Source organism: Chionomys nivalis, chromosome X, assembly GCF_950005125.1.
Source record: "Chionomys nivalis chromosome X, mChiNiv1.1, whole genome shotgun sequence".
Taxonomy (NCBI): Eukaryota; Metazoa; Chordata; class Mammalia; order Rodentia; family Cricetidae; genus Chionomys; species Chionomys nivalis.
The window spans coordinates 91,971,419-91,997,000 of NC_080112.1; the positions used below are offsets into that span (position 1 = coordinate 91,971,419).

The 25,582-nt window shown below is 40.4% G+C and overlaps 1 protein-coding gene across 3 annotated transcripts in view; it reads right to left on the reverse strand.

The window, feature by feature from the left end:
- Pak3 (p21 (RAC1) activated kinase 3) overlaps window positions 1-25,582 on the reverse strand; it is a 266,630-nt gene that overhangs the window by 196,367 nt on the left and 44,681 nt on the right. For 2 of the 3 annotated variants that reach the window (XM_057759181.1, XM_057759179.1), the window contains exon 2: window positions 18,946-19,040. The exons of the other annotated variant lie outside the window; for it this stretch is intronic. The gene's annotated coding sequence lies outside the window, so the exon portion shown is untranslated. The remainder of the gene's footprint in view (window positions 1-18,945; window positions 19,041-25,582) is intronic. 3 annotated transcript variants of the gene reach the window in all.

The following is a 25,582-nucleotide window of genomic DNA, read 5'->3' on the forward strand; positions in this document are numbered from 1 at the left end:
CTGGAACAGAATTTGAGGGCTCACATCTTGAACCTCAAGCACAAAGAAGAGAGGGCAAACTAGAATTGGTGTGCATCTTTAAACTCCTAGTGCCCAACTCCAGGGACAATATCTCCTCCAATGAAACCACACTTGCAGGCCCTCCCCAAACAGTGCTGCCAACTGAAAGTCAAGTATTCAAATGCCTGAGATTATGAGGAACATACCATTCAAATCAACACATAAGTTTTTGTTCTGTTTGTACCAAAAAAGTGTGTGTGTGTGTGTGTGTGTGTGTGTGTGTGTGTGCATCATGTCTTCCATTTATCCAATGATGCATATCTTGGCCAACTCTGTATCTTGGTTATTATAAATAGTGCTGCAATCAACATGAGTGTGCAGATGTCTCTGTGATAAGCTAACTTAGATTCCTTGGGGTATATATTCAGTAGTGGTATAGCTGAACCATATGGCGGGTCTATTTTCAGGTTTTTTTTAAGGAACCCCCACAATGTTTTCTTTAATGGCTGTACTAATTTGCATTTCCACCAATACTGTATAAGAGTTTCCTTTTCTCTGCATCCTCACCAGCATTTGTGGTTTTATATCTTTAAAGAAGGACAGAACTTCTGAGGGGAAGCGGGTGTGCACACACACATATTTTAAAGCTCTCCAGTAGGCTGTAATGCATAGCTGAGGATGAGAATGATTTTGCACTGTTGACTTTTTCTGTGAACCTTATGGATCACACAGACAGGAACTGTTATCTGCAGGCAAGCCCTCAGCATAATTTCCCTAGACCCCTAGGTCCCCTTTAGTCTGAGCTCGAACATTACTAACTTCCTCAGAAGTTCCCTGGATCTTTTCTAACTTCCTTCTGATTTCACCTGTCTCCTGGAAACAAAACCTTAACATTTTCCAATTCACTACTTCCCCCACAGGTGTTTAGCACATTCTCTGTATGAAAAATAATTGTGATGTATGATCTGTGCAGAGCTAGCCACAAAACTAACCCTAGCAATTTGACTGCAGCACCTAGAATTGCCAAAGATCAGAGCATGGGCGAGGGTTAAAAAACACCAAGGATCCAGCAAATCAAATAAGGTGAGTGTCGAATTTCCCTTTGGGCTGGCAGCAAAGTTTCCCTAACATTGGGCAAGTCCATTCTCATAATGAGAGTGCTCCCAAATGACCTTGGAAAACAAACTGCTGAGGTGAGCAGCTGTAGCCATCTTGGACTTCATTGGACAAGACGGTAATATACAGATGGGAATCGATTCAGATATCATCCGGCTAATCCCAGGAGCTAGCAGGCTTTTGCATTTCTGGAAAGAATTTGGGTCAATTTAACTGGTTAGTCTAACTACAACCAGCTATGTGTTCCATTTTCAGCCGCTATGGATAGAGGGGGAACTTGATAGATCTTAGAGGGAACTGGCACAGAGGTTGTGATATTTATTCTGGTATATACAGGACTCTTTCTCAAGCATCATACCAGCATTGCAGCTATTACCCTGCGCACTGTCTCCCATTGAAACATCTGTTTCATGGCAGGCAAAGACTGCAGGCTTTCTTTGAAAAGGCTTTGCTATCAGGGTATACGTTCAGAAATGTAAGTGTCTGTATCCTCTGGAAACAAGGAGAAGGCAGAAAGGAGATCATTTGCTTTGAAAATTGCTTCATCAATGTTGGGTACATTGGCTTGCTTTGAGTATGTATTGATATTCTTTAATATTCCAGAGAACCAGCTTCCTAAAACCTATTGCTCCAACAGATGCAACTTTGCAGTTAGCCAATGACAAAATATTTGTGAGCAGTCAGTGTCTTTCATCCTCCCAGAAGCTCAATAATGTGCCAAATGAGATCATTCCCTCTGGCCCAAGTCTTGAGAACGTTTTTGAATTGTGTACATCTTGATTGGGAACTAAAGAATACTCCAGTTATCATCGAAGTACAAATGGAGGGCACTTATATTCCTAGACAGGCATTAGAAAATACCTTAATGAGGACCCAGTGTGCATTGCTATTAGAATCTTTAATCATCTCTTCCATTGGAGGACTCCCTGTGTTATTACAGATTTAGTGTCTGCCAGTAAGACAGAATGTGCTTCAGTTTGTCAAGTATGTGTGAATTGCACATGCCCCAAATTTTCTTACAGAAAGGCCATCTTCAGGAAATATTTTCAGAGGATCTGTTTCTCTCAGATCTTAACTTAAGCTAAGGGTAGTCTTTCATATTAGAACTATCAGATTGGTTAATTTTCTCTCCAACTGGCAATTTTCACTATCCTCTTCTTATTAGACTGTTCATATGCATACACTTGAGGCTCGACAAACCTAAAATCAAGATGGCGTGGGGTATTCGCTCTCTCTTTCTCTCTGTCTCTCTGTCTCTGTCTCTCTCTCTCTTTCTGTCTCTCCAAATCTCTTTCCGCCGCTGACATAGCTAATATATAGAAGCTTCTGAACTTGTTCTCTCTGCAATGACTTGGCTCTAATCCATTCTCCCACAACACATAATGTATGCCTTTGGAATAAAAAGCCCCAAATCTTTAGTTTAACACTGAAGGCCAACTCCATAATCTAGTGTCAAAGATGACCTCTACAACTTCATGACCCACTCCCACTGTTCCAAGAAAAGCATCCCATTTGCTGTAACATACGAAGTCAGGTAGCTGTGCTAGAATGCATGCTGTGTACAAGACCCACATTAGCTAGATCATGTCACTACCTCCTTTCCTCAGTCTCTCAACCTGTGCTCTGGAATTCCCAATTTCCAGGTAGGAAAACAACGACCAATAGATGCTGAATAGCTTATTGAACATCAGTTTTTCAGGAAAATTATGGAGGTAGCACCTGAAGCTTTGTAGCCTCACCTCAGAATGTGTCCCCGTTACTTCACCTGTCAGAAAATTTGCATAAGTGATTCCCCCTGCATTTTCATGCCTCCATGTTTTGGGTCATGATATTCTCTTTTTCGGGAGCAATGGTACTTGCTATTTTTCAAATTTCCCCTTTCAGAAAATTCATCCATCTCAACTGGCACCCCATCTGTGAAATCTTCCCTGATCTCACATAGTTAAAGCTCATTGTTCTTGGCTTTGTGTTTCTCTCAGTATTGGCTCAAGGAAAATAATGCTAGCTTTGTGTTACTATAGCAATTTCTACATATATTTCCACTTGTCCCTTGTCGCTGCTATTCTGCCTAACAGGAACTTGAGCACACTATGGCAGTAGCCTTGAATTATTGAAACACTCAGGCATGTGTAGCCAGGGACGTGGCAGAGGTATACAACGGAGTAGGTTATCCTTAGTCTCCTTCACAACCCCAAGTTCCACACTACAGTGTCCTTACCATCAGGGACTGCAGCCTCCACAGAGGAACTGGCATGCTCCTGGGAGGCTGCTGAGCTTGCAAAGCTACATTCTCTGATGCAGGTCCAGATTAACAAGAACTGATGACACCCTTGCTCCCAATCTCTGTACACTTATCCATCAGTGTCATATGCATTTGAAGGTGACATTGCTCTGCTGCTCTAGCTCAAGGTTGCAGTCTTTTTCCAATTCCTTCTCCATGAGACCATCTATGCTTTATTCTGGGTCTGAGAGTTGATGAGCCATGTGCATATTGATGTCTGCAGCATTCAGAGTTCTGCTTGTCAGGCTAGACAGTGCTTTCTGAAGGTAAGTGTGCATCAGAATGATTTAGAGGATGTACCAAAGAATATATTACTGGGTCTGGTAGTATGTCTTGGGTGGCTTTAGTCTGCAGGTCTCTGAATCATGCTGAGAATGATGACTTCAGTCAGTAGTATTACTCATGAGGAGTTTCTTTTTTTCTGTCTACTGCTCATGGAATTGAAGGAGCTTGTAGATGTGGTGCAGAAGGATAAGAGAATTCTTGAACTTGAGGTTTGTAGACCAAAATTCTATGCAGGTGTTAAGTTCAGAGAAGTGGGTGACCCATACCAATCTCTCATTGTCTTCCAGACACAAAGATGGGGTGAAGATGGTGATTACTACTCTGAATATCTCTACAAATTGGAGCTATTTGACCATTGCTGTCCGTGGCCCAGCCTTTCACATTGAAAAATCATACCTCTCCTTAGTACTCCTCATAGTTCATGTACATGCCTGCTACCAAGAGTTATTCAAGCTGGAGCTTCCACACTAACCTAGGCGTTTTACTCTATAGTCCCTTCTGTGTATACAGAGCAAATCGAATAATTGATACCATCTGTCTTTGAGAGTCAAATCCGTCTTTCCAGGATGTGTGTACCCTGTATGTCTGCCCTGTTTGGAATACACTCCAACGCATACATAAAGATACTAAATTCAGTACCAGGTGGTGGTAGCACATGCCTTTAATCCCAGCACTTGGGAGGCAGAGGCAGGTAGATCTCTGTGAGTTCAAGGCCAACCTGGTCTACAAGAGCTAGTTCCAGGACAGACTCCAAAGTCACAGAGAAACCCTATCTCGAAAAAAAAAAAAAAAAAAGATACTGAGTCATAGAACCTAGTTGGAAGCAAGGCCACACACCTGTAAGCCCAGAACTATCTGTGCTACATAATAAAAGCTTGCCTTCATAGATTAAAACAAAAGCAAACTAGGAAACAAGAGCTCATCTCCCTTGTATAATCCTTGATGAGTTACTAAAATCTTTGAATGTCACTCAACATTGTAATAGAGGAAATGATACCTACTTGTTGTGTTATTCGATAAACTAAATAAGATATTATCCACCAGTCATTTGCCAAAGTGTTTAGCACATAAAAATTTTTCAAAAACAGTAACACCAGCTATTGTTTCCAAAAATAGAATAACGGCTGCTTGTATAAAATAACACTGCGTATTAATCCATTTTCTTATACATCCAGATAGCACATAGCAACGACAGTAATACTTTTCACATGGCTACCCACTTAATCTTACCCAGTATTTACAGCACTGTAAAGGCAAGATGAGTGGTCCCATGTCGATTGGTTGAGGTGTTCCTAAACACCACCACTGTCTATAAGTCTCCAATACAATGGATGGGCTGAGTGGTGAGTAGAAAGAAAAAGCCCCCAGGAAAACCCGTAGCATGTAGTTTATCTTTTGTAGGTTTATCTTAAGGTTGAAGTTCTGCATTCTATGCAAAATTATTGTGTGTATCCTGTACAGCACTTTCATTACCAGACCCCAGACATTCAATGATGCTATCCGAATAACTCAAGGAATTTTGATAATAAACACAAGCCAAGCACACATAAAAATGTTTTGAATTTTTCATGAATTCATCCTATTAGTCCAAGAAAAATCAGCTCAATTCTTTGTCTGCCGATTACAGTTTTCATGATTTTGTACTCTGCAGGATCAAGATGATGTCACACGCTGAGGTTCCAGGGGCACATTCATCCATAATTACAGCTCAATGCTCGGAGAGAAATAAAGCACAGGAGACTCAGAAATTTGCTATGGTGCTTAATAATGATCTATTTACTCACCACAAATTGGATGGGGATTCAACACTTCAACCATTTCACTTCCCTGCTCTTTCTTTCCTTTTGTATTTCTGTCATTTGTGACTGCTGGGAACAGAGGACTACATGGGGCTTCCTATTTTGAGTTCCTTTCTTGACTTCCCTTATTTTGCCCCTGTGGCTGGTTGCTGTAGTGTACCTTCACAACAAGAAAGAGGCAAACTGACCTCGCTCTGGCCACACTGGGCTTCCCACTGTTCCTAATATAGGCCAATATGCCACACCCTTAGGTCGCTTGCATTTGCCTCTCATCCACTGTGATGCTCCACCTCCTGAATTTTGCTCTTGGGATTTTTAAACGTCTTTATTCTGACAGCTCATTCCCAGCTGGGAAATGGTGAAGAAACCAATCAATAATGCCTTTGCCTAATTTTTCTCTTCTGTGAAATGGAGACACTACTATCACGGGGTTTTTCTAAAGATTGATGGCAATAAGAAGTGTGAGGAGCTTAGGGCAGTAGCTAAAATGGGCACAAGGCGTTACTATTATGCCTGCATATGTGCTTTACAGAATTACAACCTGTCTGTTATATATTTAAAACAACCTCTTGGAAGAAGTGGACATTATTCTCATTGATTGATAAGGAAATTGAAGCATTTGAAAAGTGGGACTGGAGAAAAGGTTCAACAGTTAAGAGCACTGGCTGCTCTTCTAGAGGACCCAGGTTCAATTCCCAGTACCCAAATGGCAGCTCACACCTGTCTATAACTCCAGTTCCAGGGCAACTGAAACATTTACACCAATGCACATTAATAAATAAGTTAAATAAATTTAAAAAAGAAAAGTGGAAACTTTTATCTAACCCCCCCCACACCTAAAAGGGAGGAGAGCAGGAATGAGACATTGATCATTGTTTTGCTGAGTCAGTGCACTGTTTCCCCACTGCCTTAGACACAGTACTTCCTCATACATGCCATCAAGGTGACAGATGGAACTGGGTTCCACACTGGCCTCTGAGCACTACATTACTCTTGCTGCTGAACAGGATCTAGGACGCAGTAAACTTCCTTGGATCTCACAAATCAGTTGAGCGGAAGAGAGCACAAAGATAGACTGGCAAACATCCCTGGTACCAACAATTACAGGATACTCTTACCTTTTGCAAATATGGGAATGCAGTCTAATTGGTTTGAATGGAAAAGGCTTTTTCCATGTGAAGTTGTAACTACCCAAGCCAGCCTATCACATTGAGTTAAAGCAGCACACAGTTGTTGCTATAGAATCAAGTCCACAGAGGACAAAAAGGGAAAAAAATGAGAGTAAGCTGGAGGGGTGGAGCAAAGTGGAGATTATGCAAGGCATTGATGGCCCAGAAATAAGTTGAATTTTATTTAAAGTGTGATATCAAATTCCTAAGCAGAAGGATATTTTCTAATTTACATTTTTAGAAGCAATCAATGCTATTATAGGAAACCATATAGAATGTGATTCTGTAGTGAGACAAACTGGGCCTGAATTTCAACTGAATCCCTTGTAGACTGAATGCCTTTATTCATTGAAAACAATGATAGTACTGAGAATACAGGCAGGATTTTTAAGTCCCTATGGAGAGGAGTATAACAATGTATACAAAATACTTAGTGTGCTGCCTGACCCACAGTAGGTGCTCATACATGACAGTAGCAATTATTACTAGAATTGCTATAGCAATAAAGTACTATTTCAGCATTACGGTTACAACATTAGAAAAATACACAGGACGTGGTCCAATTCAGAGACTAGGTTAATGCTGATTAAAGTGAATTTTTAGACTTATAAGAGATGATACAATGATAGTTATAAGAGAAGATGGTAGACAACAGTATGTCTCTGATTTCTGCCAGATAACTGTGGATTTCCTTTGTCTCTTCTTTTAAGCTTAGGACATGATCATGCTGCTGGCTGTGTCCTAGCCCAGAGGTGCATCTGAGTATGGAACAAGATGGTGGGTTCTATGAAATGACATAGAAAGAAGCCCTCTTTCAGCACCCTGTATCACAAAATCCCAAGGGACCCGTTTATTCTGAAGTTAGTGAATCCCTCCTCTATACCAGCTGAGCACAGAACCATTCCATCTCTCCAGAAATAACTGAGTCATGAGTGCTCTGGAACAGTCTCATTGGGTCCATTTGTCACCTTACACTGTTGAAGACTGTGCATTACAATGATTAAGATGAGGCAAGTGCCTAGGCTTCCTGTGACAGCGTAGCCATGGCTTTTTACTCGGCAGTCTTTGACTTAGCTGTACTTTGGTCAGAATTATGTAATGAAGCAACTCTTCAACAAGCAGGGACTGGCTGGGATGCCAATGTGGCACGTGACTCACACATGCCCTGCACCACACACAGACAAAACCCAGAAAGTTATGATGACACAGAGAGATTTCTCTTCTGGCAGATTTCTGACCTCACCCAGTTCTTAAACGCCAACAGCCTATCTAATCATAAGAATGAATAACATTATAAAATAAACCGTTCCTTCTTCACAAAGAGAGTTTTGTCATGCCAATCAATCCACATGCTTCCTTGGACTGAAACAATTTTAACACACCAGCTAAAGTATAACAAAAGTTGGAGTATAACAACTGAAATGAAAGGCAATTGGCAGCCTAGCTCATCTGACACTGTATTCTTACATGAGGTTTTGTCACCTACTTTCACGTAGTCATTTCTTTTTTTGTTTGTTTTTGTTTTTTGTTTTTTTTTTTTTTTTTTTTTTTTTTGGTTTTTCGAGACAGGGTTTCTCTGTGGTTTTGGAGCCTGTCCTGGAACTAGCTCTGTAGACCAGGCTGGTCTCGAACTCACAGAGATCCACCTGCCTCTGCCTCCCGAGTGCTGGGATTAAAGGCGTGTGCCACCACCGCCCGGCACGTAGTCATTTCTTTATCCTTGATTATTCCCTCACCTAAAAAACATATATTGAGTGCCTCACATGGGTACCATGGAAGGTATCTGAGGTGTCCAACTTGTTCCCATCTTTAAAAAGCTTAAATTATTACATGAAAAACTGGATTTCATTAGATTATTATTTATCCCAGAAAAAAATAGTTAATAAAATTGTCCTTAGAACAGTCATCCAATTTTCTTTACCTAATGAGGTTGCTGTGGTTTGAATGTGAAATGTTATCCATAGGATTATGTGCTTGAATACTTAGTCCCCAGCTTGTGGCACTATTTGGGAAGTTTGCAGTACCTTTAGAGGGTGGATCCTCACTAGAGGAAATTGTTCATTGTAGGTGGGCCTTGAGGCTTTATTGCCAGATTCTACTTCCTGTTGATTCTTTCCTGATATCAGATGTAATGTGACCAGCCACCATAAATTTCTTCCACTATGTCTTCCCCAACAATGATGAACTGTAGTATCCTCTTTATATATGAGCCAAAAATAAATCTTTTCTCCTTTAGGTTCCTCTTGTCTGGTATTTGGTCACAATGAGAAAATTAAGTAATAGTACTGGTACTGTGAAGTAGGGCCTTCCTGTGATAAATCTGACCAAGTAGATCATAGACTAGTGGAAATCACTTGTGAGGTGAATGTGTAAGAGTTTGAAATGTAGGCTAGAAAAGTCCTATAGTCATGAAAGTAGAGTTTAGTGGGCTATTTTGGCAGTACTCTAAAGAACCAAAGAAATAAAGATAGAGCAAGCATGTCTCATAAGATTTTGGAAAGTGAGGTAGAGTCCATTCATACTATATTTTGGCAAATAGTCTGGTTTCATTTGGCCCTTGTCAAAAAAAAAAAAACCTGAGTGACAATGAATTTTAAAATAATGAACTTAATGCCAAGGACACAATGATGTCATCTGTGGAAAATACTTCAAGTCAGGATAGCATTCCGGCTGCAATGGGCTGATTGCTCTGCAGTGAAATAGAGTAGCAAATGGAGTAAAAGGATGCAAAGCAAGATGCATTTGGGGAAGGGAAAGAGCAGGAGGACATTTAAAGCTGAATAAAAGTTCATGAAAGTTAAAGACGTTAGCCTGACAAAAGAGAAATCTTTTGCTCTGCACTGGCGCAGTAAGAAAGATGCACTAAGGGCAAGACCTTGAGCATCATACCTTCAACTTGTGAAGCTGAGTTTTTATTTCAAAGAATAATGCCTGAACTCAGAAGTGACAGAAGACTCCTTTGCTCAAAAACAACTGCTTAAGAAAACGATTTTGCAGATTCAGCCATCAAGACATACAGAGACAGCCATATATAGTTGTGGTCCAAGGGCATCAAACTGCATTCCAGTTTGGCAACATAACTTGACAGCATCACCCATGTGTTACTAATTTTTCAGACATAAAAAAAATGCAAGATTGGTTGGGTTGTGGGTTCTTGTTCCACAGTTCCAGAGAGCTTGGTCAGACATGTGGCAGAATTGGAAACCTTTCAAGGGGCCTCTGAAAGGCTATTGCATGAAGCATTTTTATTAGATTTAGTCATTTTGTTTCATGTGTACTTTCCTGCATGTATGTATTTGTGAATCACATGCATGCTTGATGCCCAAAGAACTCAGAAGAGGGCATCAGATCTCCTGCAACTAGAGTTACAAATAGTGGTAAACCACTTTGTGGGGGCTAGGAATAGAACATTGGTCCTATGGAAGAGCAACAAGTACTCTTAACTGCTGAGCTACCTATCCAGACCCTTGCAAGAGGCTTTGAAAATGAACCCTAAGTTGTAACATTGACTCCAAGATGTCAGTTAGTAGGGCCATGGGGTTTCCCTCAAAGAAAGTTGCATGCAAGGAGTGGAGTCAGTTCAAGATGAAGACTGTGTGCTGCAGGCAATAGATTTAGAAGGCAAGGACTACCTAAGACCTTTAAAAGCAAGATAATTCCATCCTGAGCACCATAAGACTTTTGAATTTGCTGCTTGCCCTGTTGGACTTCAGTCTTGCTTTTGGTTGACCTTTCCTTGTTATGTCCACATTGCTCCTTTCTATTTAAAACTGAAAATAGTTTTTTTCACACAATATGTTCTGGTTATGTTTTCCCTGCCCCTAACTCCTCCCAGTTTTTCCCCAGTTTCCCATACATCAAACTCCACACACTTCCTTTCTCTCTCTCTTTAGAATACAAACAGGTGGGACCGGTGAGATGACCCAGTGGTTGAGAGCATTGGCTGCTCTTCCAGAGGACCCAGGTTCAATTCCCAGCACCCATATGGCAGTTCACACCTGTCTGTAACTCCAGTTCCAGGAGATCTGATGCCAAGATGCCAATGCACATAAAATAAAGTTAAATAAATGTTTAAAAAAGAATACAAACAGGCATCTAAAAATTATAATGAAAGAAAATAAGATAAAATGAAAACAAACCAGAATATGACAAAAAAGCAAATAAATAGAAAAAAGATCCAAAGAAAAAGCATAAGAAACACATATAGACGCTGAGACACACACATTTACATGCACAGAAGAGCCATAAAGATAATATTGGAAGACACATTATACAAGAAAAATAACTATAATTTAAAAGTAGCCTAGACAAAACATTATAGCTCCAAGAGTTTGTTTTGCATTGGTCATCTTCTGCTGGGCATGGAGCCTGCCCTTAAGTGTGGTTTGTATAGCCTATGAGACTCCATTGGAGAAAATTAATTGCTCCTTTGCTAATTGTTGTCAGTTGGATATACCTTCTGTGTTAGGAATTGGGGCTTGTGTTTACTTCTCTTTTCAGTACTGGAGCCCTATCTGGCTTAGACCTGTGGAAGTCCTGTGTACGTTGCCACAGTATCTGTGAATTCATATGTGCAACAGTCCTACTGTGGTTAAAAGGTCTTATTTCCGTGGTATCTTTCGTCTCCACTGGTTCTTTCAATCTTTCTTCCTTCTCTTTCACAAAGTATCCTGAGTCCTGAGGGGAGGGACTTGATGAAGACATTCCATTTAGGACTGGGTGTTCTAAGATCTCTCATGCTCTGCACGTTATCCAGATGTGGGTCTCTGTATTTGTTCCTTTCTACTGAATAAGGAAGTTTCTCTGATGATGACTGAGCAAGATATTGATCTATGAGTATAGCAGAATGTCATTAGAAATCATTCCGAAATTGTTCATTAGAAATGTTCTTTTATGAGAACAGTATCATTTTGTTTTCCCCTAGGTCAAAGGTCTATCTAGTCTCAGGTTCTTGGCTACCCAGGTGGTGTCAGGAATGGGTTCCATCTCATGGAGTGGGCTTTAATTTCAATCAGCTTGTAGTTCAGTTAGCTAGGTACCCCCAAAAGATACACAACATTTATGCCACTATTGCACCAGCATATCTTTCAAGAAGCTCAGCAGTTTAGATCTCAGGGTTTGTAATTGGGTTGATGTTCATCTTTCTCCTTTGACTGTGTGTAGAGTCCCTTCCAGTACCATAAACACTAGTCAGTAGGGGTGAAGGCTCTAAGTAAGCCCCAGCTATACTTCTCATATTCAACGGATTATGTACCCGTTGTCTTCAGCTTTGGAATGGAAATGTTTACTCTGTGGTATTGTATGTTGGAAGTGTGTAATTGGGTTTTATAGGGGCTCATATTTATGAAACTGCCTGGATTTTAGGATAATGTTGTGCTTGATAAAGACTACGAGAAATTTTAAACTTGGAATGAATGTATTTTGTTTCATTAGATGGCTAAAAGCTTAGGGGGTCCAGAGTTGTTGCTATGGTTTGAACAAGAAATGTCACCCACAAGCTCATATGTATGAATAATTAGGCCCCAGCTGGTAGCACTGTTTTATAAGGCTGCACACCCTTTAGGAGATAGTTCCTTGCTAGAAGAAATGGGTCACTAGGTTAGGCCTACTAGTTTTGTAGACTAGCCCAATTTCTGCTTATATTTTTTAACTTATATATTCATTATGTGTACAATATTCTGTCAGTGTGTATGTCTGCTGGCCAGAAGAGGGCACAAGACCTCATTACAGATGGTTGTGAGCCACCATGTGGTTGCTGGGAATTGAACTCAGGACCTTTGGAAGAGCAGGCAATGCTCTTAACCGCTGAGCCATCTCTCCAGCCCACTTCTCTGCTTATTGATTTCAGATATAAAGTCACCAGATGCCTCTGGCTCCTTATTCACAGTGATGAACTGTAGCATATCCTCAATTGGTAGGGGCAACATAACACCCCCCCCCCGGTTCTTTTAAATTGGTTCTTTTCAGGTATTTGGTTATAGAAAAGTGACCAACAAAAAAATGTATATATGTACCATTGTCTCCAAATTATTTCCTTCTCTCATCTCTTGACCTCACTAAAATCACTCTTCAGAACAAGTGTACCAGTGAACCCCATGACACAAAATGCAATGCTTAATTCTTAGTTCTTGTAGACACAGCTGTGGTATATTCAATGTTGTTAATTCAGTTAGTGGCCACCCTCTCTTCCTTGAATCACCTTCTCTGATAGTTTCCTTCTTTTTCTTGTTTCTTCTCATTTTCCTTCTTGGGATGTATACTTTGTCTCAAGCTTTATGTCTTGTTACAAAATTCTAACCATCATACGCAATTTTACCATTTATCATTGACTTTCTTATCATTTATTTGTGGAAGGGAGTAAATGAATATTTTGATGTGGGTATGGCCTGTCAAAGACCCCAGGAACTCAGACCTAATGGGCACAGTCATTACCCATATGGGCCAGACTCAAGAGGGGTGGGCAAAGCTCTTCCCAAGGATCCAAGTAAAAGGGTTTATGAATGACTGATCAATGTGTGTGAAGACTAGCAACTGCAGCTTCTTTCCCTGGATGTTCACAGCCTAGATCCCTAGCTTATAGAGACCACCTGCAGAGGTATCCTATTGAGACAGCTAACCACCCCCACTCTACGGTGTCTTAATAAACATGTTGAGGTTACAAGCTACTGAAGTAGTGGTAGTGATCCCAGCTTTGCCATATGAGTTTCTGCGTACCTGTCCTTTCTTCATTCCCTTGTCGCTCCTAGCCAGGGTTCCAGGACCCAAGTCACACAGCCCACAACAACTTCTAATGTAACATCAGTACCAGTCTACTCCAATGCACAATCCTCTCTTATCTATATTAGTTTTCCAGATGGTTCCATCTTTTGTTCTATATATTCTCAACACAGAAGACATAGTGAGCCAATTCAAAACCACATCAAATTATGCTACTGTGCTGGTTAGTTTTTTATCAACTTCACACAAGTTAGAGTAATTTGGGAAGAGGGAACCTCAATTTAGGAGAGTCTCCTCAAGATTGCCCCCCATGAACAGATATTTGGCCCATTTTATTGAATAATGGTGACCATAGGTAGGACAGGCTCATTAGGAGCCAAGTCAACGAGTGCAGTGCTACCCCGGCAGGTGGTCCTGGATGGTATAAGAAAGCAGGCTGAGCAAGCCATGAAGAACAAGCCAGTAAGCAACACTCTTCCACTCCCACTGCTTCAGTTACTGCCTCTAGGTTCCTGCCTTGAGTTACTGCTACAGTGTCCCTTATATAATGGACTACAAGGTATAAGAATAAATAAACCCTTTCATCCAAAAGATATTCATGGCCATTGTATTTATTCATAACAGCAGAACCATAACAAAGATAGCTATTTTCTGTTGGATGATATTACCTCTTAGTAAAGGCCAAAGGTGTTAAAGCAACCTTAAAAGCCCCAAATGTCTCAGCATCACTTCAGTTCTTCAAATTTATCTCCCACTATGCTTATCCTTTTTCTCAAATATACTTACACTATTCCTTTACTGTTCCTCAGTTGTATAAGGTATGACCCAACATCAGAACCTATACATAATCTATGTCCAGATAGATACCAATCTAAATTTCTCATTTCTTCTAGGTCTTTACTCAATAGTCTCCTGCCTAGGGCACTGACTCCAAACTTCTATCTCTCCAAAAAACTATCTTATCTCCATTTTTCTCTTTTATTTTTCTTCTCAGAATTTATAATCTAAGATACTAAATGCTTTAGTCAATTCAAGATGACATAGCAAAATACTATAGACTAAAAATCTTAAATATAAATACATTTATTAGAATTTTCAAGGGTATAAAATACAAAATCAAGATGCAGACAAGTTAGAGTTCATTTTGAAACCCTTATTTTGGACTGTCAGCAGCACCAATGCAATCAAGGCTCACATGTGTGCCCTTTCCCTTAGCAGGGGAAGGGAAGGGAGAAGTCTCCCTAGTGGCAGCAGTTTTTGGATGGACACTAATCCCATCAGGCCAGTGCCCCATTTTTTGTGGCCTCATTTAAGCATAATTATTTTCTCCAAATCCCATCTCTAAATTCCACCACATTTTGGCTTTGGATTTCAACCTATGAATTTGTGTTGTAAGGAGGTTGCTTGTTCATTTCTTGGCTGTTTGGCCCTAAAATAATCGCACAGAAACTGTATTATTTAAATCACTGCTTAACCCATTAGCTCTAGCTTCTTATTGACTAATTCTTACATCTTAATTTAACCCAACTCCATTAATCTGTGTATCACCACGAGGCAGTGGCTTACAGGATAAAGTTCCATCTGGCTCTGGCAGGGCAACATGGATTCTCCCTGACTCCTCCTTCTTTCTCCCAGCATTCAGTTTAGTTTTCCCTACCTACCTCTATTCCCTGCACAGGCCCAAGACAGCTTCTTTATTATTAACCAATGGTATTCACAGCATACAGAGGGGAATCCCACATCAAATTTGTGGAAAGATACAAATATTCAGTATAAAACATCACATATTCCATACTATGTCTTATTGATTCAGTCAGTAACATCACATATACAATACTGAGTGGCTGACTGTTCTTGTTTATTGTTTACCTTTCTTACTAGAATTGATATTTTATGAAGTTTAGGGTTTTCATTCACTTGTGTTCACTATTTTAATCCCTGTGTTTTCAGTAATACTTGGCAGGCAGTATGGGCTCAATAAATATTTACTGATTAATTGGATAAAATAAACTAATTGTAGCTTGATGTAAGCACTAAGCAGCAAATAAATAGACTGATTGACCAGAATGGAGGCCATCAACCTTGGCTGGTTGTTCAAATCACAGTAGGAAGTATTTGCAAATACAGATGCCTAGAATTCACCCTCCAAAATTCTGCCTTACTTGGTCTAGAAGGGCTCTGGTCATAGTTTTATTTTTGATGTTCTCCAAGTGATTCTTTTTTTTTCTTTTCTTAAAAAAAACTATGTTTTCACATTTTACATACCTATCCCAATTCCACAGTTCCCACTCTCTCCCCTCCTCCTGTTCCCTCCACCTTCCTCTCACTCTACCACCATCCACTCCTCAGAGAGAGTAAGGCTTCCCTTGGGAAGTCAACAAATTCTAGCACATTGTTTTGAGGCAAGACCAAGGCCCTCCCCACTATATCTAGGCTGAGCAAGATATCTCTTCAAAGAGAATGGGTTCTCAAAAAGCCAGTACAAGCAGTAGGGATAAATCCTAGTCTCATTTCCAGTGGCCCCTCAGTCTGCGCCAACCATGCAACTGTCACCCACATTCAGAAGGCCTAGTTTGGTCCTATGCTGGCTCTTTAGCTGTCAGGTCGGAGTAAGGAAGGCTGAGAATCATTGTGTTTGAAACTAACTGGAAACATGAGAACCTACTGAAAATAAAATACACAAGAAAGAGCTAATCTTATTCTGAGATGCTATCATTTATATGGAAACTTGGAGGAAAAACAAAGGGACAGGCAATTTGGGGGCCAGGAGGGGGTTTAGTTCCTGGCAGAGGGTCAGAATAAGAGTGAAATCATTAGAGTACAATTGAGTTTGGTGTGTTCTCAGAACAGAAGGTAATTGTGGGTGGTACAAAGCAGGAAAAAAGGAGAAGGACAAGATGAGATTAGAAAGGTACACAGGAACCACATTATGCTGGGCTCAGTAAGCCATGCAAACTAAAAAGATATCTTACTTCATGAGATAAGAACTGTGAGATCTTTGAGGATGATGTGATCTGATTTACTGTGTTGCATAAAGGCATCAGTAAATGCAGAAAGAACCCAGGAGGTTATTTTGGTAGTCTAAGAGCCTGAACTGAGCTAATGGCTAAGAATTTTCCCTGCTATCTAGATGGCAGAAGTCTGATAGTGGCATACAAATCCATTCTGCTCAGCCAAACTCACATAGATGGCCAGTGATTCCAGAAAATTTCACCATTTCAGAACACAGCTTATTCTATGATCAGTGGCTTCAGAGGTTGGAATCTGCATGCTCTGGCTTGCCTGGGCCTTCCTAGTTGATCAGGTAGTGGAAAAGGAGCTATCTACCTAGCCAATAATCTAATCTGAAAGAGACTCTTTAAAAAATAATAGCATCATTTACTCATGTAAATTTTAAAGAACTCCACTAATTTGCAGTACTGCCTCTTTTCTGCTTTTTCTAAGATTAAGACATGAAAGCACATAGAAGTGACAGAAGAGAAAACAAGTATATCAGTAACTGCTCTTTTGTTTGACACCTTCTGCTGAACACTGTCATGTGCTTTGAACAGGATCCAGTTTAGTCTCCATCACAACTCAATGGTGTACAGAATATGACATGTCATGATAATGATGACAATAACAGTGGCTAGCTTTCACTGAGTGCTTAATCATTAAGCAAGGTGTTTTCACACATATTACTTAGGTAAATGTGCATTCTACAGATGAGGATATCTAGGGCCAGATAGGATAGACAATTTGTCTCAAGTCACAGAACTAAGCAGTTGCAGTTCAGATGGTCAAACATGAGTGCTTTTAGAAGTACAAGAATTCGCAACAGATGACACTTACATTATCAAGAAGTACATGTATACAGTGAACAGGCCATGTAGACATACACACAAGGAGATTAGAGAGAAGGGCATCATGAAGAGGCTAGAAAATGGCCCCACATGGTTGGAGTTGGGGGTACATGATGGGGAAGAACGGTTCATTTGCAAGGCAGTTCTGCCCTCAGTGTCTTTAGTCATATCACTTGGATCAATTGGAACCTGTAGCCTGCTGTCAAAATTTTTTGTCACTTGAATCTTCATCACAAAGTACTTAACTGTTTAAAACCTCTTTCATTCAACTCTCATCAGGGAAGCTTCTTACAGCAGATAGTAGTGAATACAGACACCCACATCTGGCCAATGTGCACAGAATAAGGGACTTTGTCAGGCTCAGCCCTAAGTGAGACTTCTATCGTAAACCTCACTCTCAAAGCTCAGGGTAAGTTAATAGAAGGGGATGCCAGAATGATTATAAGAGGCAGAGGTGGCAGATTTCTTAAAGAAAACACTGTTTTCTGTACACACCAGGGCAGATGCACATATGAAATCACAACGATTATGGCAGCATGCACAAGACCTCCATAAGCTCAAGCCAAAATAATACCAACATGGAGAAGGGGAAGTAGGTATAAAGTCCCATCCATAGCTACAGAGCTATTGCCATTTGATGACTTCTGGGAGAGAGGGAGAGTCAGTCTTCTTTAATAGTGTATCATCTAGTATATTGACCACACTCCAGAGTTGGACATCCCAGAGTAATTGGTAAACACAAACTGGACTTGATGAGTTTTTTAAATGAGAAAGATAGAGAAAGAGATAAGAAAGAACAAATGGGTGTGTAGGGAGGAAGGCGTAGATCTGGGAGAGGTTTGGGGAGGGGTAAATTTGATCAAAATGCATTGTATACAATTCTCAATCAAAGAATAAAAATATCAAAAATATTCACAACCCCACTCCAAGTTACAACAAAGAATACACTGTCCAATTCAACCCCTGATGACTAGTAAGTTGGCTCATGATAAGTCAGTAAACTGATAGCTTTTCAAACTTAGTTTTTTCTTCCTTAGGTAGAAATGGTCCCCAGCACTACTCATCAAGCCAACAAAGAAAGTTCATCTCACCATAGTATGTGTAACAAGGTTAATTGTCAATGATCTAAATGCCTATCAATATGAGGCTGGTGAGACCAAAAAAAAAAAAAAACATGAAGGAGTCACAAACAATAACATTGTATTTTGGAAATAAAGTAAAACTGCGTGTTCTGACAAGGAAAGATGTTCCCAAAATATGTTGGGTGGGAGGAATCCTAGAGCTGTTCGTACATTCATCAAACTGGCCAAATACATCTAGCAGAGTGTCAGAATGATACATGGACTTTCACATTCAGTGTATGCTATTGACTTTTATAACAAACCCGTATACATTTATAATTAGAAAAAATACTCGTATTCCCATTGTATGAAACAAACAAGCAAAACCTCCACCCTAGATTATCTTTATCCATCTTGTCTTTTGTAACACTGTCAGTGCTCATATGTTGGGTTCAGTAATGCATTTGTTAATTTTCTCCTATGATTTTTCCATGAATGAACTGCAATAAAACAATAATGTCTTAACCAGACTATAATATAGCCCAATGGAGTGGCAATTGATTAAATAATTTTACCCACAGCATGGGTGGCAACCAGTAGAAAGGTCTCCAGAGAAGGACCACAGGGCTTTTCCAACTTCATTAATAATTTAAGTGATATATAAAACGTACTTACCACGTCTGAAGATGACTCGAAGCTGGCAGAGTATCAAGTACGTTGAAGAACAAAATTGAGATTCAAAGTGAACTCAGATGGGCTGAGATATGGGGCTAAAATTAAAAAGGTAAATTTTAAATAAGATAAAGAAAAGTACTCAACAAAAACCTTAAAACTCCATTTTGTGGCACTAGAAGAATGGACAGTGTCTCAGAAGAAGCTTACATTGAAATTGACCAAGCAACCAAAGCTTTGACTGGACCGACAAATGCCAACTCTGAGCCAACAGTTTAATGAAGGTAGCAGATTTGGCTGGGAAACTGACTGAGTACCACTTAGGATATATTAATTAAAGTATCATTTCTAGATTAGAAACAGGAGAGATTGTTGTACTGCAGCCTTCCACAGTCCTTCCCAGGATCTCTTTGTCCAATTCTAAACAGCAAATATCTAGAGGGTCACTGAAAATATGTAACACCTCCTGAGAAGAGACAGAAGATGGGGGAGAAACAAGACAAAACATAGTAAAAATCAGCCCATGGCAGGAAAAGATTTGGAAGAGACTTGGCTCCTGTCAAGCAGAACTGTTATACACAGGGCATTCGCTTGCCTTCACAACTCTCCTGCTTTCGTATAGAAGATATGTCCTTTTGCCCTTTTCTTGGGTTGCTTGCCACCCAGTGGTGGCAAGAAGACAGGTTGTGCAATAAGCCTGTCAGAAAGTTTTTCTGACCCTGAGAAGGTCTTGTTGGAGACTAGGTAGGCTGATAAGCTGAATGAACTGAAGCCAGTGGCAGAATTGTCCTAATGAGGTCTCTTTAAGCTCCAAGGGACTACATTTCTTTTCCCCAAGTCACTGTGACATGATTCCTTTCTGTACAATGAGCCTGCTTTCTGCAGTCCACAGAGTGTTAAGGGCAGCATTGCAGGACTTTCTGGAACTCTTTCTCATTTATCATTGTTCAATTGTTCAATATTGGCCAACTGAGGGTTAGAATCCTACTGCTTAGAGGAAGGGCAGATGACTGAAACATGTCAACTCAAGTTCCTATTCGAAGGACCTTCTCTATTTCTTCCTGCCTTTCTGAAAACAGTCACCATATTAACTCAAAAGCCCTAAAACATTCGGTCTGAGGGACTGTCTACTCTCCTATCCCATTATCCTTTCATTCTTTAAATTTGCTCCAGCAACACAGACTTCTAGGTACTCTCCAAAATGGTAAGCACTTGTCTGACTTGTCTGACTGTCTTTGTTATTACAACCTTTTCTCTTGAGGTGTCTGCATGGCTCACTCTACCACCTACTTCAGGGTTCAACTCAGATCACCTCGGTGAGGCTTTTTCTAACCACTCTTTTTATTTCACATACCAAACAGTTTCCCCTCCCTTCTCTCCTCCTGTTCCCTTCCCCCACCTCCCTTCTACCCCAACATCCACTCCTCCTCCTCCATCAGAAGGCCTCCCATGGGAGTCAAGAAATCATAGCATATCAAGTTGAGGCAGGACCAAACTCCTTCCCCTGCATCAAGACTTGGCAAGGCATCCTACCATAGTGAATAGATTCCAAAGAGCCAACTCATGCTTCAGGGACAGATCCTGATCCCACTGCTAAGGACCCCACAAACAGACCAACCTACACAACTGTCACCCACATTCAGAGGGCCAAGGTCAGTCCCATGCCAACTCCCTAGATTTCAGTCCAGAGTCCTTGAGCTCCCACAAGCTCAGGTCAGCTGTCTCTGTGGGTTTCCCTGTCATGATCTTGCCTTCCCCCTTTGCTCATATAATCTCCCCTTCCTCTCTTCAACTGGACTGCTGGAACTCAGACCAGTGCTTGGATCTCTGCATCTGCTTCCATCAGTTACTGGATGAAGGCTCTGTGATGACAACTAGGGTAGTCACCAATCTGATTACAGATCCAACAACTCTTTTAAAATCTATGTAGTACAGGTTTCTACACACACGCTGCCAATTCCAACCACTTTACATGCAATATGCTTTTTTGATAGTTTATTTTGGTTTCCTTTCTCTTTTGAACTGTAAGTTCTTTACATATGGACATGTAGTTCTCATGTCTGATGTGTGTATATTTTTTGGGGGTGTATATTCTGCTTCTAGTACCAGAGACATGTTAAGTGTCTGGTGGACTGTCTCCCAAATCCATACTTTTTTATCTCGACACAACAACAACAATCATGTGCTAGTAAAAACATAAAATTTCAGTTACATTAAAGAAATTTCACTTTAACAAGTGACTTCCAAACTGATAACAAGATATTGAATACTGAGTAGGAAGATTGGCTATGATATACATATAAATAATTTGCATTGGTATGGATTTTAAGGTCAATTTTGTTATATGTATATGTATTTCTGCTCTTGATTAAGGTATTGTGATTGTGTAGTTCATTTAAAAATGTAATGTATATAGGTTGTTAATGGATAATCATTGATAATAGTCAAGCTTGTAGTCATGCTAGTTAGATTTTCTAGATATATAGAGATATATTTCAATTAGATAGGCATTCTTCATATCTTTCAAAGACTACAGAACATGGCATTTAAAATATTTTAATAACTTAGGGCTTTTCAGGACAATGAGACACATCTGCTTTTGGCAGCACCAGCTACTTCAAGAGGAGGATGGACATCGAAGAGGCTCCTTATGGACTTTGATAGCCATTTGGGCAAGAAACTGCACTTGCCTGGACTGTTGCATAAACTGGATGCAAAGAACCCACAGAGAGAAGGCTGTTAAACTTGCCAAAAGGTGAGATGGTCTTTCGGGGTTCCTGACCTATGAAAGAGTCTACGAGACATTCTGCAGGACACAGCAGAAAGTGACTGAACTGTCTTTAAATTTTCCTGCTTCATGGAAATGTCTGCTGGACACTATGGGCCTGAAGGCCAAAGATGGATGCCCCAACGGTACAAAAAAACTTTGGGTGACTGTCCAGGCAGCGAGATGTCTCTGTCATTACTAGAATTTTGGATTTCTTGTTTGCTTAGGTAATATTATATCCTTCTGGAGTCTTTGATGGAGTTAAAGAATGGATAGATAGTTATTGTTTTCTCTAGTTATAATAAAAGATAAAATAAATATAAATATTATAACTGTAATTCTTACTTGATAACTGTTTTGTTATATGTTATTTTACTATGTTAAAGTTAAAGCCTTTCGCCGGGTGGTGGTGGCGCACGCCTTTAATCCCAGCACTTGGGAGGCAGAGGCAGGCGGATCTCTGTAAGTTCGAGACCAGCCTGGTCTACAAGAGCTAGTTCCAGGACAGGCTCCAAAACCACAGAGAAACCCTGTCTCGAAAAACAAAACAAAAAAAAAAAAGTTAAAGCCTTTCTTTTTTGTTTAAACAGAAAAAGGGGAAATGATGTGGGAGTGACTTCTTTCTAATCTGTTGCTTTCATTGGTTAATTAATAAAGAAACTGCCTTGGCCCATTTGATAGGCCAGCCCTTAGGCAGGTGGAGTAAACAGAACAGAATGCTGGGAGAAAGAAGCTGAGTCAGGCAGTCTCCAAGACTCTCCTGTCTGAGATGGATGCCTGTTAGACTCATCCCGGTAAGCCACACTCAAGTGGCAATACGGATATTAGAAATGGGTTAGATCAATATGTAAGAGCTAGCCAATAAGAGACTGGAACTAATGGGCCAGGCAGTGTTTAAAAGAATACAGTTTCTGTGTAATTATTTCGGGGCATAAGCTAGCCAGGCGGCTGGGAGCCGGGCAGAACGCAGCCTGCCGCTCATCACAACAGGCTATACTTTTCTATATTTTTCTCAATTTCCTTGATTTGTCATGCAACTATGTCACATTACTGATTAACTGATGATAATAATTTTAGTAGCTAATATCAGCTGAGTGTTAACAATGTACTAACACTGTGATAAACACTTTACTTGATTAAGATATTTAGTCCCTATGACAGTCGTTTGAAGTTGGCACTACTGAAATCCCCATCTTAAAGACCAGAAAACTGAAAAGAAAGAAGGTATCAAATCCTGGCCATGGTCACACAATTAACATCAGACAAATTTCAAGGTGCATGTAATTAACCCTTGTCATCAATGTAAGATGGAAAATTGATGATGGTGATAGAGATAAATCTAGTGTTGCTAGTCTTAATCATGCATCAGGAGCTGTGCTGATTACCACACATCATCTCATTGAAATCTTGGAATACTACTATTATTTGGCTGTTTTTCAGCCTAAACTACCTGTTATTTACTCAGCTATTAACAGTCACACTTAGCCTTGATTTCATGAGACACGTGTTTTGATTATCTTTCTGCACAGTAGAGCAGTAGGGAAGCAGGAAAAGCAATCAATAACCTCTTAGTGCTACTTGAACTTTCCACATCTTGAAAAGTAGGCTTTCAGGACATTTGACAATTTCAGTCCTCATAACGTACTTCTTGCTTCCTTGCTTCACCAATTCCACTGCCAATGACATCCCAAAGCACAGTTTTCAATGCAGTTCTTCTCCAGGAATCCATTTTTGGCCTTCCTGCCATGCTCCCCCCCCCCATCTGTAGCTCATACACTACAATCACTCACGTTCAGCTTTATAGTGTCAACTTTCTTTCCATTCAGCTAGAATACAGCTCAAGAAAGCAGCTGAGTCCTATGCTCCTTGGAATGTCCCGAGTCAATAGTTTGCACATATTATAGATCCTCAGTAATTACGGTATTGATTTAGTCATAATGCTATGCCTCATAGTTGTACAAATGGTCTTTTGTTCAAGGCACTCTCATACATATTATCTCACTTTAGCCTCACAGCAGACCTGAGAGATAAGAGAAACAGGTCCAATTCTACTCACGTTGATAGCTATAGGAATATGGAGCCAGGGAGGTTGAACAAGTTGTCTAAAGTCACATATCTGAGAAGTGAGACTAGCTCCTGGGACATTGCACACCAATGTCTTTATACAAGACCACACTGATTCCACAGAAAGATGCTGCTGGTGCAAGCACTGGTAATAACCTTCCTATAAAGACCTTGCCTTGATTTGAGCATTGAAGCAAAGGCAAGGCAGAGTGCCAAGAGGAAATCTCCTCAGTAAAGGTAAACACATCTACTCTGGTGAGAAGAGCCTGGGGCTTATCAGCTGATTGGTGATGACTCTGTTACCATCTGTGTGGAGAGGACTGGCAACTGAGTGTTGTCTTCTGCACATGGAAACTATTTCAACCTTCAGCATAAAGGAGACAGCCTAGCAGACAGTCTTGTGAATGGGAAAGAGCCCTAAGATGCTGGAAACCTGGGTTCAAGTTCCAATTCTGCTAGAAACTACGGGTGTGACTATGGGGAAGTCTCCTAACCTGCCTGGTGCTCTCCTTCCTCTTCAGAAGACTCCAAATTGCAAGGCCACTCATAGCTTGAAAGTTTTGTAAGTTTAGGACACATACATCTATGATCATAATTTTATGATCCATTGGATCATACTTGAACTGCACACAGATTTTCTTCGATGTAATGTGGAAAATAATTTCAAATTATTAATATACATGGGAAGGTAAAATGACTTTTGCATAAACGTTACTCATCTATTAGCTTCTTTAAAAAGTGTAGGTTAGTGCAATAAATATTATGGGGAAAATAAAAGGCCAGGTAGGAAGTCAACAGTTCCACCATGATGTGGTTGGAGATCCTGCAAGGCCAACAATTATATAGATGGTGTACAGAGAGGCTACAATGATCAAATGACCACACTCTCATGTGTTGCCTGGGAATTGGAATTTAACATTGCTTGCTCTTTTCGTGAAGACTTTGTGGATGAAAAGGTAATGAATGACATAGTATCTTCCACATACCAAGCGCACACTGAAAAGATAAAGAATGTGTGCTGATGTGAAACAAAACAGATCCTGAAGGCTGAGGAAATGGCTGAGTCAGTAAAAATCTTACAGCACATGCACAAGGAACTGAGTTCAGATCCCCAGCACCTATGACAAAAGCTGGTTGTGGGGTAGACGGGTCATACTAGTGCCGGGCAGGTGGAGAGAGGAGGATTCCTGAGGCGGGTCAGCTGGGCTTGCCAAATCAGTGAACTCCAGTTTCAGTGAGAGAGCTTGTCTCAAGAGCTAATATGGAGAATGATAGAGGAAGCTATCCAGCATCAACTTCTGGCTTCTACATGTGTGTATGCCCACATGTTCACACGCCTGAATACATACACACATATACCCCATACACAAACACACGTGATGAGAAAACAGAATTTCACCTAGATATTTGCTTTCACAAAGGTGGAGTTTCCGCTAGAAAAAATAAATAGTAATGCCTGGAAGAACGACAGAAGAGTATGCATAAGAGCTGTTTGAACAGATGTTTGGCATGGCTCTCCAAAATCCTTGCTAATGAAGAACAACTGAACACCCCCAATAAAGTCAGATGCATTTCCTATGTAGTGGGGGTCAATATAATTAGCCTGATACTTGTAGTCAAACCCCTAACTTGCCCTTACATGTTGGGCCAGGGTCATTACCTGGTAGTAGAACACAATTCCAATTAAACAATAGCCAACTTTGTTGACCCAAGCACAACATAGCAAAGATAAGGAGGGAAGAGAAATGAATCATATTACATTCTCTTGCTAGTAGCTTCTTGTCTGCTTCAGGACTTGACGTATTATTT